At 38.4% G+C, this 15,293-nt stretch overlaps 1 long non-coding RNA gene across 2 annotated transcripts in view; it reads left to right on the top strand.

The window, feature by feature from the left end:
- The first annotated feature begins 7,610 nt into the window (after positions 1–7,610).
- LOC122456587 overlaps positions 7,611–15,293 on the top strand; it is a 177,169-nt gene continuing 169,486 nt past the window's right edge. For both annotated transcript variants that reach the window (XR_006275534.1, XR_006275535.1), the window contains exons 1-2: positions 7,611–7,909; positions 12,774–12,854. This is a non-coding gene — a long non-coding RNA (uncharacterized LOC122456587). The remainder of the gene's footprint in view (positions 7,910–12,773; positions 12,855–15,293) is intronic.

The raw sequence follows: 15,293 nt of genomic DNA, 5'->3' as shown, positions 1-15,293 counted from the left end.
ACAAGCCTTACAATGGTCCTGGGAAACAGTGGCTCTTCACCCCCATTCTACAGCTGGGGAAACTGAGACAAAGCGATTAAGTGACTGGCCTATAGTTGCCTTAGACATGAATAGAAAAACATTCTAGTGAGACTGATAAGGAACAATTTCTGTACTGAAGAGGACTTTGCTGTTACCACACAAATTGTGCAAATGAAGATCCAGACCCTTCAGGGGATTAAATACATTTTTGGAGTATACTAAGGCTATCGCGTAACTTAAACTGCTGTTTTCTGACAGCACCTGACATTGCTAGATTTGTGTACTGGCAAATACAGGCAAACTACTTTCATATTGACAGGTTTCAGAGTAGCAGCCGTGTTAGTCTGTATTCGCAAAAAGAAAAGGAGTACTTGTGGCACCTTAGAGACTAACAAATTTATTAGAGCATAAGCTTTCGTGAGCTACAGCTCACTTCATCGGATGCATCTGTATTTTCCACCAAATGCATCTGAAGAAGTGAGCTATAGCTCACGAAAGCTTATGCTCAAATAAATTAGTTAGTCTCGAAGGTGCCACAAGTATTCCTATTTTCATATTGTCTTTAATCTGTTAATGTGATCACTTGAAACCAAAAGATTCACTTAATAACTTTAATATCTATCTTGATTTCTGTAAATGACTGGCAGATTAACACTGTTATAATACCATAGATGGACAAACCTTCTGGCAACAATTCCCTGCAGAAATTTTTGGCAGACTGAAGGACATTAACTCAATTATAGGACTGATTTACATTGCTAGTTGGATTATTAACAGGTTGCATGAGGACTCCTAAATGGTTTCCGTTATTTGTGCTACTAGGGGTCATGTAAAAACCCAGCAATGTGCAGCACCAGGTATATATATATATATATATATTTTTTTTAGCAGCTGTGAAGTCCCCTTCTAGCACCATGGATATCTCTAGACCAGGATTAGTTTAATGGTATGCAAGTTTTCAGAAGGGTTGATTCATAGCTGTTGTCTGAAGAGCACTCTTTCAATCTGGTATTGCCAGGGAGGCATAACTCTTAAATGTTCAAGTACTAATTCTCAGTAGGTTTGGGATGATCATTTATTGACTGAGAAGTCTGTGTAGTGCTCAGATTCTCTGGGCACCTATAGATTCTATGGCCACTGGTGGTCCAGCATTCTCAAGTGTACCTTATCTTAAGCAGCATTTAAAATAGATGTATGTGGAACAATGTTACGGAAAGAGCAAAGTTTGCCAAGAGGCTCCATGTAACCTTGACCCAGCCCTGCTCTTACCTGTGATTCACTATGCAAAGAAATGAAGCAATCCTGTAGTTCTTAAAGATGACACTTAACTACAAAATAAATGTACTTTGTTTTTCATTAAAATGAATCTCTCTTTGGATCACTCTGTGGGATGACTGCTGCAGCTTGGACATGGCTGACAGACTAAGCACAGCCTAGTTTTAACAGGGATTAACAACAATAAAATGTCTCATACTGTATAGCAAATGGAGTTGTAGTTTAGAACTGAATGGAAAGCTCTTGGGTAACAGGAAATTCAAGGTTACATTTAATTGAAAATAGACTGAAGTGGTAAGGTAAATAAAACATGTAGATGACATGGATAGAATAGTAAAAGAGAAATCTGCTTATGTTTTGGCAAATTACAGAAAGCCCTTAATTGCTGAGAGAGATTTGTTCATGTTAACACACACAAATTAGGGTTCACATACTAATTTATTTAGCAGGGTCAGGGCCCAAGGTTACAAAAAATTTATAAAAATATTCACTGGCTAATCCTTATTTCTCAACCCACCCTCTTGTGCCTAGGTATTTTAGTACTTAGTACTTTATTCTACAGCCTCAGATCAGTATGTGATGTGACAAAGCATTGTATAGCAATTCATATCAGGAATTGGGCATTAAGACAAAACTGGGTATTGATTTAAGAGTAAAGCTTGTAAAAAATTTAGAATTTCCATTTCACAGGAATTTTCAATATTTTGGACATTTGTTTTCATTCCAAATTGTAACAAAACCAAATATTTTCAAAGTTTTCTGTGATACAGACTTTCTGAAAATTTTCAGTTTTAGAAAAATTATTTCAGAATTTCAAAATGACATTTATTTTTATATTATAGTCTCAGAGTAGCAAGACAATAGTTAGGATTATGTCTAGTTTTTCTGTTTTAGAGAATCTGTATCTCATAAGAATGGCCATACTGGGTCAGACTAATGGTCCATCTAGACCAATATCCTGTCTTCCAACCGTGACCTATTCTTCAGCGTGAACAAATACAACAGGGCAATTTATCAAATGATTCATCCCCTGTCTCCAGTTCCAGCTTCTAGCAGTCAGAGGTTTAGGGACACCCTGAGCCCGGGGTTGCATCCCTGACCATCTTGGCCAACAGCCAGGTCAGTGTCTCACCTTTGGTCTGAACCTTTTTTGTAAATATGCGATGGGGAATATGAACCAACTATCAGCCACTAATTAATGTGTGTGGAATGATCTCCAGATGTGTATAGTATATTTATGCTGTTAAGAAAACAGGAGCACTAGAAAAGCCTGTTTTTTTTTTTTTGCCCCCCCCACAATGCGTGTTTGCTGCCTGAGCAGTAACATTGTGACATCAGAGAGAATCAACCACTCAGCAGCACTCCCTTCCTCCAGTTCATGTACATACTTGGTCTTCTCTATTTATGTTATCATGGCAATGGCTACTTTAGATAACTGATTTGCCTCAGATTACCATAACATTATTACAAACAAGGGTCCCAGAGAAAACTGTAATGAAAGCAAACTGGATTTGGATAAACCTGGGTTCGTACTGGGGTGAGTTTACCTTTTTTTTCTTGAGAAAAAGGTTTCATGAATGTAAGATACAAAATTCCAGCTCCTTTCCATGCATATTTATCTGCTTCTTACAAATTAGGGGCCTATGACTTCCTAAATCAGTACCTTTTGAAAGAAAGTATGAAATGACAGATACAAGTCCTCTCAGTTTGCTGTTAGACTATATATATATATATATATATATATAAAAGTCATTGAGAGATTGCAGTAAAACTGAAGTAAGTTAAAAACAAACATTAAAAAACAAACATGTTTTGTTTGAAGACAGTTTAATTTAATTATTTCCAATATATTGGCCAACATGAGACTGAGTGGTAAAATATTCACAAAGGTAACAGTGGCAACAAAACACATGGAACACTACAAATATATATATGCTTTATTATTTAAATAGCATATCTAGAAAATATTTTCTATTAAACTCAGGAATTTCACATGCAAAAAAATTTAACATTAGTTAAGGTTACTCATCAATAAACTAAATTATAAAGTATGAGGCATCACAAAGTTAAGGATTAAAAGATTGCAAAGTCAAACACTAAAGGTAGGAAATGCCAGCGTGACTGTTGCCCATGCAACTGTAATACAGCCCCTTTGTGTGCATGCAATTTCACAAAATCAACTAGAATTCCTAAATATCAGACAAATTTCCAGACTGTCATGCTGGCCCTTTACATGGGGAAAGACAAGCAGTTGTAGCTTTGTGAAGGCCATTTTGATTCTGAGCATTTCTCTTTTTTAGGTAGGGGAAGTATTTTTAATTTCTTTGTTCTTGCTGTCTCTCATTCTTGAGGAGATACTACAGCCTCACATTTATCCCCAGGAATGTTGTGAAACAAAATTAATGTTTATAAAATCCTTTGAGATCCCTGGATGACAAATGTTACAGGAGTGCAAAGATTAGTAAAGGTGCTGGCTTTACTGTATATGATGGTCTTACCTCACCTACCTTGTCTCATATCCTGGGACCAGCCTGGCTACAATAACACTGCAAACGGAGAACAGATTTGTATTTAGCTCAAAAAACATCCTATTATGCTGTTAACAGATACTTTGGTTGCAATTGTGCATTTACAGCCTCTTTTATCTGAGAATCTACAAGCTGTCATTCAGTAAGTGCAGTAGAAATATTCACTTAAAGAGGAAAAAGAGGTTCAGAGCACTTTGGTGAGTTACAGAGGGTGTCAGAACTCAGAATACAAGCCGGATCTCTTGACTTCCTATCTCTTGTTAAAAACACTGGCCCATGCTGCCTTAACTTTTGTTAGGATTAGGTCACCAAAAACCACTGTGTGGGTGCATGCTGTGTTTCATTTTTTACTACTGCTATTTATTGAATGGCATTTGATGTCTTCCAATCTATTCCCTTCCCTAAGGAACTTACAATAATTACTGTGAAGATGAGTATTTAGATTTTGTAAAGAGCAGCGCTCTATTGGAAACTGACACTTCTATCAAGAGAGGATTTCCAGCTAAATGGGAAGCACTGGCATTTTCCTTCTAAAATGGACAGAGATCTTGCAGATCATCAGATTCTTGTGGAAAATTCAGACCTGTGTCTAAACTGTTAAATTTCTTTGGCCCTGCTGGAAAGAGATAAGGGAGAGGACATGCAACTCTGAAGTGGGGAGGCACATGGAGAAAGCTGATGATATAACAGTAGACTGTGGTCATGGGCACATAAGAACTGATCACCTGTAAATCATCATAATCCTGCCTGAATCTAGAATGAGAGCTGATGTTTCTTGATGAGTTACATTTGCCCAAGTCAGATCATAAGCTCTCGCGAACCTTCTATCTTCACATGTTATTTAAAGCAACAAGTGATAGTGCTGGGAGAGCTCACATACCAACTCTGGTAATCTTTTCCACCATGTCAGAGACAGTAACTTGTTACATTATGCTATCTCTATATAGGATGCCTTGGATACCTCTGTTTACATTAGGTGTCTGGTTTGACCTAGTGGATAATAAAGCAAGCCTGGACAATTCCACCTAAAGTGAAGTGAGAATGAGATGTTATGAGTAGAAATAAAGACACTGGGCTTCCATTTATTATTAAGTGTAGTGATTACAGCCACTGAGTGAATTCTCCTTCACAATATTGAAAAGAGCAGAAAGTTCTCCCAAGATGTGCATGCTGGTATGTACTGTGCATTGGATTTCTAGGATGCAATAAACCTGCTGTCTTCCAGTTTTGGAGTTGTCACAATGGCCTGGCCCTTCCATTGCAAACAAAGTCCCAGAGTGCTGTGTTAAAACCAGTCCTCTGACCACAAAACAAGAGCAGTCTCGTTTAATGTCACCAGTAGGTGACTTACCAATGCACTGAATGCATGTTCGGTAAATTCATTCCCCACAATGTATCATGCACAAAAGCTGAGCCTCATCATTTAGTATTTAGTATGAAATGACTGACTTTGCCATTGGATGGTTTCAAATAGGTATAATGGATAATGCATGCTTTTGTATAACTGCATGCATTATGGGCTGGGCTACCCGGGTTAACTGTAAAGTGAGTAAGTCTCCAAAACCTGTCCAAACTGTATTACTTTGTGAAAGAAATCCTCCAAATAACTAATAAAGCCAACCATCCTGCTTTCTCCCACTGCTTATGGAAAGCCATGGAAATAGTTAACCAGGGTTTGTTTGTTTGTTTTAGTTTTATAAAAGAGGGTTGATATATTTTCAGCATGCAAGCACAATACTTTTTCTATGGCAAACAATGAAATACCAGTGGCAGCAGGCAATAAAATACTAACACCCAGGTCGAGAGCGCTTTCCACACATGCCGCATTGAGGTATCACAAAAATTGTATTTTGGTTGTGAGAGAGAAGAAAAGCTCACCTCACTATAAAATATGAGTGTTCTAAAGTAAAATAGAGCGGATGTAAATTAAAAGGACTATTTTCAAAGTCTCTCTTGTGTGAATGCTAATTTCATATTAGTTTAAATGACAAAATATATCAGGAAGGGGTTTCTAATTAAAATTCTCTTTTCTTCTAAGCTTTAGAACTGGGGACTGCTATTAGTTTTGGTTAATGTCCTAAGATCCTGATCATATCACTCTTCCAAAGCTGTCATTCTGTATGTGACTTTATTTCCTTCAAGTGGATTAAACCACAGAATATAAAAGTTCTGCTTCTAGTACCCCCTATGTAGAATTTCCTTTATCTTTTGTGGCAAAAACCTTGTGTTATTTGAAGCTAGAAGTTGTGAATTCTATTTTAGCTGATGCCTATAAAGTCTGCTGTCTGGCAGCTTTAATCATTTTTTAAACTTGGGCCCGTCTTCTCTGGTAGTAACGGGCACCTGCTATGTCTGGACTTGATTGCAGGAGATGAGGCAAGATGGGGCAGCTGTATAGGTCCTAAAGAGCTGCCACTTGTAAGGGAGGTTTCTGCCCACAAGATTTGCAGGGGTATTCATATATATGGAGCCTAGAGAGCTGTTGGGGGCTCCATGCTATATATGCAGTGAGAGTTCAAATCTGGACCCAAAGCCATTCCACATATTATATACATATAAATAAATCCTCAGTTATGATGGGCATATTGAACATTGAAAATATAAGCTATGCTAATACCTTGGATTCACCAATATATACAGTACGTAACTAAGGATAAGTAATATTAATTATAAAATGAAATAGACCAATTAAGTAATTTATTTCACCACCCTTATAATTTTCCTTATAATTTGTTATGTAATTAAACTTACAGATGGAAAAGTACTGTTGTATCCCATGCCCAGCAGATGCAGAATATAGTCTCCCAGTTGGAGGATAGCTTTAGAGCCCTGCAAATCCACAGATATCTGCGGATCATTTTTGCAGATCACAGGTGGATACAAATTTTGTATCTGTGCAGGGCTCTAGGTATCTTGGATATTACCCAACAGTCACAGCTGAGTTTAGCCAAAAGGCTAATGAGTGGTCTTACAGTGCTTTTATATGAGAATTACTTCAAAAGATACTGTATCTACATACTTCACCAATATTCTGAATAAGTATATCAATAACTATCAACTAAGGGCAGTGGTGACATTCGATCATGATTCTACCCCTCTCCATGACATGTTTACTTTATTATTGCTTTGGTGATCTACATTAATTGTATTTCAATAAACACACCGAAAATCCAGTTGCATGCACAAAATATCCCCACCTCCACCCAGGAAAAAAAGCTAACTCTGCAATACATGTAAAAACTGCATTTCTTGAGCATACCTTTTAAATTAAAACAGCTGCAACAACTCACCAACCATTTGAACAAATCCTCAAGCAATTGATTTCATCACCTCTGTGCAATTAAAACAACTGAACCAAATTTCACTTCAGTGCATTTCAAGCTTACCTCTTGGTCCTTACCATATGTTGATCCTTCCTAGAGGGAAGAGACTCTCTAGAATGTTTAATTTATAGAGTAGCATATATTTTCCAAATAAAACAATGAACAAATGAGTGCTTGAACAATGAGAGGAGGTGTGTTATGAGTGGGGGCATTTAGGCCCAAGATATTTAGGTGTTTAACTCCTATTGAAAACAGTGGGCCTTACTATTTTAATTGCTAGAATAATCCCAACATTAGCAGAGGTGAGGAAAATGGTAAATACATCCCTATCATCATCTGAATTACTGGAATAAACTCTCAGAAAGGATACCAGAACAAATTACTATAAAACACACATACTACAATGAATAAACAAACAAACAAACCAGGGTTCTAGTTCCCCACGTTCCAGAGCATATTCAAACCCGGCTCTGGAGAATTTTACTGGAGCCCAAATTCCTGCCTGAAGTGAAAAGGCAGGTTTTTACTGCAGGTCTCTGCTTCAGTCCTTATTGCTGTCAATTGCTGTCCCAGTGACTGTCTGAAATTAGGCACCTGTGGGACTGGCTGGGGCCTAACAGCCTCCAATTAACAGAAAGTAGCTGCAAGGAGATTCAGTGTTTGTTTGTAGAGTCAAGTCGGAAGGAGTAACAAATAAGTTTTCTTCAGGTAGGAGCTTCTACTTTTATTAGAGAAAATACTAGTGTTCCAGTGTGGTGGAAGGTAAGCTGTATTTTTCTGGATAATTCATTATTTAGGAAAGTAACACCAAGTTAATGTTTTCCTCTGCTCTGGAAGAAGGTAGCCCAAGCTGGCAGCTTAAAGGAAAGTTAGATATTTTTCATCCACTATCTGAATCCATTTCTCACTCTTAAACCTCAAGAGAAGAAATTCTCAGTGCAAGGAAAACACTCAAAAGCCAAAAGGAACATCCTTCCTCTTCTGTAATTTTTATTTATAGTGTATTATTGAGATGTCTCTGTTAGGAAAGAAATAGATAATTTCAGGTAGAGTGTGGATCTTGGTAAGCAAGCGATACAAAACTGGTACTCCAGATGTGTGGAATCCTGTTTGTGTCTCTAGTTGTGGCTGTTGTCTTTAATATGCCTACTGTTAAAGAAGATCAGTATTTCCCTCTTGCTTGGTACTTTCAGAGGTCCAAAACATAGTAGATTGTCAGATTCCCTATTCCCTGGCATGCTGTTCCCTGGGAGTTTTTCCTCCCTAGCACTCGGACAAACACAGGGGGAGAGGGAAAAAAAAGACCTAAGCACTTAATCTACAAATATGAGGAGAATAATTGCTGCTGACATTTGCTGCTGCTGTAAGTCTAAGTAAAGTCATCTAGCATTTCCAATGGGGCTGCTTCACAGTTAAATTACATTCTGCTTGATGAGTATATTGTTGCTTCATTAGTTTTCTCCCTGATAGTTTTCCTACATCTTAATAACAAATGATCCCTTGATCTCGAGGACATAGCCAGAGTTCACATTTCTGTGAATTGTATTGAGTTCTTATGATAGCTGAAGTGAGAATCCAATGGAGATGCTAGCCCCTCAAGGCAATATCAATTGCTGACACATTTTGGTATTTGGCTACTATACATGCAAAGATTAAGTATAATAACGGGGAAGAGGGAAACCTATGGAAAAAGTATATTTAGTAAATTCTGATGGTAATTGTTAAAAATTGTTTGTGATCCAAGTGATGAAGTTGAAAAGATGGATCTACTCCAGCTATTAATATCTACTTTATTGTAAGCTCTCCTTAGGCATAATTAACTACTTAAGACTTCATAAACATCAAATGCCATTCTCTGTACTCAGGATGATACCATAGGATTTCTAAGCATCATTAAGTACTGTAGCAGAAACAAGACCACTCTAATGATGTCCATTGTATATATTTAATTTTTTTTCCAAGTTAATGCTATGGATGGATGGGAATTTTAAATGTAACTTAAGTAGTTTGAGTTTCTGACTTGGAGCCTGATTCGTCAGCCTTTACTCAGGCAAAACATTGAGTGAGGGTTTGCAGGATCAGGCCTTTACTTAGGTTATATAGGGCCTGACTTTTAGCCATCACTCCACCAAAAGTCAATGGGAGCTGCAAGTGCTCAGCTCATAACGTGTTATGACAAATGTGGAATTCATTAGCTCTCAAAACAGAAGGAATGAACAATATAGTCTGGGAAGTAACACATATGACAACCTCACCTGCAGCTATTCACTCCCTGACAAGTCTATCAAATGTGGATCAGCTAAAAACAGGAATTCAGTACAATGCTGTTTTTTAAAAATGCTTTCTGTAGGTACACTGGTCATAGGGTTCCACCTTGATCCTGCTAAACTCTATAGGAGAGAGTACAGATTTTTCCATTTTGGGCTACAAGTTACATCTCAGGTTTTTCATCATGCTATCTGAAAAGTTGCCTATTAGCTACTGAGAACTATTACAAAATACCTTGGATGTATTAAGTCTAAGAGCCCTTTTAGATAGTGAAATTGCACTGGTGTAATGGAGGATAGAGTTTGGCCCTAAACAGTTATTCATGCCAATAATTTAACAGTGAGACTTGAGGTTTTAGAGTCATCACATTTATTGGTAACTTTTTGCTCCTGACAAGAGTTTTCCAGAGAACTTGAAAAGGGTGCCTGGAAATTCCAGCGATGTTTCAGTCAATCTAAAATTGGTCACTTATTTGGGAAATGCTCTGTCATGGGGTTGACCAGTCCAACGTTTAACTGAAGCAGGATCCAGTCTCCCAGCTGATGAGATGCTTGATGCCCACAAAGTTTGGATTCCAGGATCCATCAGGGGGTCATTGACCAGAAAACAGTCTACTGTCAGGTTGGAGAGCAGGAGGAAATACTGGCAAGACAAGTACAGCCTGCAAATCCATAGATACCTGCTTTATATCCACAGACTGTTTTTGCAGATAGGATGTAGATACAAATTTTGTATCCATACAGGGCTCTAAAGACAGGAAACTGGGGTGTTATTGCCCAACTGCTGTTTGGTCTTGTTCCTCCCTCCTAGCTTCTTCCTGTCAACTGGCTCTGACTCTGCCTTCTCTCAGTCAACTAGCAACAGCTGCACTCCTAGCCTGAGAGCTAATTACAGCCTGCCAGCATGCAGAAGAGGGAGGAGCTATACACCATCTTTCTCCTCACTGAGTTAAATTGAGCCTTCCATCACATGGTTGCATGAAATGACTGTGTGCTTGTTGTTAATTAGTGCTTACTAAAGTCGGAAATGTATGTATCAGAATCAGATAAGAATTGCACAGCTATGGTGATGGAAGCCTTTATGATAAGCACCCCATTTAATTGTTAGTGCGTCTGCCCTACGAAGTTTTAGCAAGTTTGCTAACTGTGTTATCACCTGGCTGCTCCCTACCCTGCTCCACATCCATATTAGCTATAAAAATCAACTTTGCTGGAAAATCTGTTCACAATACAGCTGTCCCCAAACAAGGCTAAAACATGGTCCTGTCTATGGTACACTTAGGGATGTAACCTTTTTGCCTTGTTTTCCATGTACTACAACTTTAAATTTCTAAAAACAGTGTGAGACAGGCAGCCATTTTGTGAGGCAGAGTTGCTGCAACAACATACTGTAGAGAAGCAATGCCTATGTCCTACATTTGTGTGCACACACTTGCCTTCAGAGTCTGTCTTTGTTCTTTCTTGTGTAGTTTGTTTCCTGTAAGGAAAGTCATTCAGACTGCTCTTTGTGTATGGACAAACATAACAAGGTCTTGCTGTGTAGATGGCACCTAACCATATTATAAACATGTCCCTGAATTAAGCTCAAACTCCCCCCCCCCCCAAACCAAAATCTGTGGGGACATTAATTAGGATATGTCTCTTAGAGGAATTACCATTGGTACTTAGATTCTGTGAGGATATTTGTTCTGTGGTATCTTTACCTACATGGTTCTTTTAGGTTAAAAGAAAGATGTGCGATTTTGTTTAAAAAGAGGACTTTCCTTTTCTGAACAGGAAAAATTTTACTGGAGTTTGCAAAAGTGTTTTATATTTTTGAGTAAATTTCATGGAGAACTTTGCCCCCCCCAGAAAGTACATTAACTAGCTTTTTTATAAAGTGAGCCTTCTGCACTTAAAAGAGCCATGTATTAATACCGGGTTTCGGAGTAGCAGCCGTGTTAGTCTGTATTCGCAAAAAGAAAAGGAGTACTTGTGGCACCTTAGAGACTAACAAATTTATTTGAGCGTAAGCTTTCGTGAGCTACAGCTCACTTCATCGGATCACGAAAGCTAATGCTCAAATAAATTTGTTAGTCTCTAAGGTGCCACAAGTACTCTTTTTTTTTTTTAATGTATTAATATGGCTAAATGTTCTCTCAGCTGAACTGTTACCCAAAGGAGCTGAAGGTTCTTTAAAGTTCAAGTCAAAATTTAATTTTTTCATATGGTCTCCTTGTCTAATAACATGTAAAAACACAACTGTGATGTAGGATAGGGTTTTTCTTTTTTTATTCATCTGTGCTCAGTAGATACATTTCTCATTCAAGCAAAACTCTCTCTGAGTTGAAAATTTTGCCCAGGAAAGATGATTGGGGCCAATGGATGGATCTCTTTGGTTTGGGCCTTTATAATGTAGCTGAGAATGGGATATGGAGTCTCCCACATCTAGGAGACTGGTTTGAATCCAGGTCAAGTTGGTAAGTGAGAGTGTTGCCTCTGATGCCTGGCTGATGACCCATGTGAAATATATTTGGGTTCTCAGTCTACCTTCTTTTGGACAAATGGCAGTTTGTCATTTGAATATCACAACTGGCACCCTCGTTGATTGTTGTAGCAAAGTCCAAGGAGTGAAAGGGCTGTGGAGACTGAGTTACCTTGTCCTCCGAGGTATTTCCTCCAGAGTCGTATTGTTTAGGAAGCACGTGCAGCTGCTGTCTGTCCTGAACCTGTTCTGTAAATAAACACAGCTGTGGGTCTACCAGTCTTGTGTCTAATAATTGATAAGAACTCTTTTGGAGGGGCAAGTCCCTTACAGTGAAGCAAACTCTGTTCCCCTCTTCTCCCTCCAATCTCATTCCTTCCTTGATAATACAACTGACACAAATGGGATAAAGGCACAGACCAAATAGCTGAGCTGACTCCTGTTTAGGGCAGTGGTTTTCAAACTTCTTTTCTGGTGACCCAGTTGAAGAAAATTGTTGATGCCTGTGAGCCAGCAGAGCTAGAGTCACTGTGACCCAGTGCCTTCCAATACTGAGTTGCGACCCACAGTTTGAAAACCACTGGTCTAGGGGACATTTACAATGTTTGAAAAGCTTTCAAACTCCAGTTTGTTAATACTAACGTGGACGTGTTGCTTCAAGGAGCAGGGCTGTATGTAAGCTAGCCTCACACGCTGCTACTAGCTAGAGATAATGGACTGGACACAGTTAACCATTGAAAGCTCTAAAATAATATGCCTGTAACCCTGTTGTGGTGATAGGCCAAAAACAAGGGTTTTAAAAATCTAATATAGTCTCACTTTCGCACACAAATGAATGTTGAGTTTGGATCAAACAGGACCTGAATCCACTCCCATTCTTTGTTTTGTTTTGCAGTAGCACCTAAGAATCCCATGGACCAAGATCAGATTGTGTCAGGTGCTGTACAAACATAGAACAAACGGATCCTGACCTAAAGTGAGTTAATTTTGTAAAATCATAAGAGATTTAATCTAGCTCCAGTTTTACCCATATTTTTTTTTTCTCATTTACAGGATGACAAATGCATTGCTTCTAGCATTTACTCCATGAAAGCCTCTTGTATCATTTCAAGAGTGCGTGGAGGGGGATTTAAAAAAAAATGCAATCTTCCTAAAATTTAAAATGAGCAAGTTTCATAACCCAGCAGATTAATTCAGAAAAAAATCGAGTGATACAAGAGTTTTATGCACAGCTACAGTATGTCAGGACAAATGATGTCAGTTTCATTTGAAAGTAATTGTTTTTGAACATGAGTAGCATAAAAATCACAATAACCTGGCTCTCCAAAGTGCCCCTCGGTGCAAACCGGCAGCAAAAGCAGATGTTTTATTTAATATTCAGGTGGCAGCACTTAATTCATTTAAAAATATATTTCCAAAGACTAAACCATCTTATAGCAGAAACATTATTTCAAATGCTGATCTGCAGCTTGTCCTTGAGAGTGCAGAGCATGCTGTGATGAGCTAGTTGGTGGATTAAATGTGATGGGGAGGACAGGTGGTCTGTCTAAATGCTGCACTACAGTTAGGTGTGGACTAATTCTCCTGGGAGTGTAATCCTCCCCTTCAGATCCAGGCTGGTAGACGGAAAATGATGACTGACGGTTCATTATTCTAGTGGATGAGAAATAAGTTGGTGGTTTCATTTGATTCCCTAGTAAACAGATGTCCTTCTCATAAAATGATCTCCAGATTTAGCACTGATTAGCAGCCTTGTTGGCAATATCTGCAAAGAAACTAAAAAGTGAGAGACGGATGTTAAAATACCCTTTTATACCTTTAGATTGATGCATCTATATCTTGTCATTTATACATGGCAAATTGACATTGGTGTTAATTGCTACCCTTATTCAACCTTTGACACAGAGGTAAAGAGTGACCCAAGGGGTAAGGCAATAGAGGATTGGACCCAAACTCTAATGGCTGGCAATGTGAGATTTGCATTGATGCTGCCTGTGATGTGGGTAAACCAAAGGCTTCTGTATCCTTTGCTTCCAGTAAGATAACTTTACAAGCACTAAATATACAAAAATACGTGCTAGCCCTAGGAATAGTTTAGTAGTTGGTCAAAACAATATCAAGCTGACTGTATTCAGGAAAAGCTTAGGAGAAAATGAGTGGGTAGTGGGGTGTGGGGAATCCATGAAAGAGTTGCAATTTTTGAAGATTGTCCAGCAGACCATTGAGAGGAGGTCAGTATAGCATATCACTAGTTTTCTGGGGAGCTGTATATAACTAAAAATTATACATATGCATGTATGGAGCATCTTCCATTCAAGGACCTCAAGGGGTTGGCAACCACATAGGTAAAACAGGTGATAAGAGTTGGAATCTGCCATCCAGATTCAACAGCAGAGTCTTGCCCATAAACAGTTGAAGATAAGTGTCTAGTTTCCCCTGTTTGCAGTGGTGGTGTAGCAGATATGTTGATCCCAGAATACTGGAGACACAAGGTGAGGGAGGTAATATCTCTTATTGGGCCAACTTCTACGGGTGAAAGAGACAAGCTTTTCTCCCTTTTAAAATAAATTAGTGAACATTCTTCTTTATTTTTCAAAGTTGCACTTCTCCATGTTTTACTGCAAATCTTTTTGTTTAACCTTATTTTATGTAATCTCTGCTGTTCTCAATTGACTAAATCTACATAAAAAAGCTTTTAAGGAATTTGATAAACCTCTGTATTTAGGAGGTTTCTTACCTTTTAATATTTCAATTTTGTTTAGATCAAAAAGCATCGTTTTTTAAAAAAATAAACAAAAAAAACCAGATATGCTATATGTTTTCATGTATAGAAGATGGGTTGCCAAAAACCTCAATTGCATGCTAATTTAAAATCTAAGGAAGGAAAACTGCCTTTATGAAATGTGGCTGAGTGGGAAAAGGCATGAGCAGAATGATGCTGGCTGTGTTTGGCACTTGACATCCAATCAGTGCGGTGTAGAGTGAGTCAGGTGCACTTCAATACCTCGCTAAAACAGAACTGTATGCATTCCTTGCCTACCTGAGCTGCCAATCACAGCTCGTGCTCTTGGCCATAGCCCCTATCCAGCAACTCATTCCCTTTTCTGTCTGAAGTGTATCAGCAGGTGTGACAGCTGGGTGACCCACTCCCTTCTGCTCTCTTGAGTGCTTCATGTAGATAAGAATCCCCCCTGCAAATGTGTTGGGGAAGTAAAGAGCCTTTCTGTACCTCATGCAATAATATCATACCCATGCAATGCAGGGCAGGAGTAGCTTTGAGTATGTTGGAAAATGTGACTAATTTCGTCTCTATTTATGATCTGTTGATGGCTACAAATTCTGTGGGCTCGACACACTTTCAAAAGGAAAAATTGTTTTTTAATTTTATTTTTGTGTAAAAGATTAAAACTCAGCT

This window comes from Dermochelys coriacea, chromosome 14 (assembly GCF_009764565.3).
Source record: "Dermochelys coriacea isolate rDerCor1 chromosome 14, rDerCor1.pri.v4, whole genome shotgun sequence".
Lineage (NCBI taxonomy): Eukaryota > Metazoa > Chordata > Testudines > Dermochelyidae > Dermochelys > Dermochelys coriacea.
The sequence above is the reverse complement of the archived record's forward strand: the minus strand, read 5'-3'. Positions and strand labels throughout refer to the sequence as shown.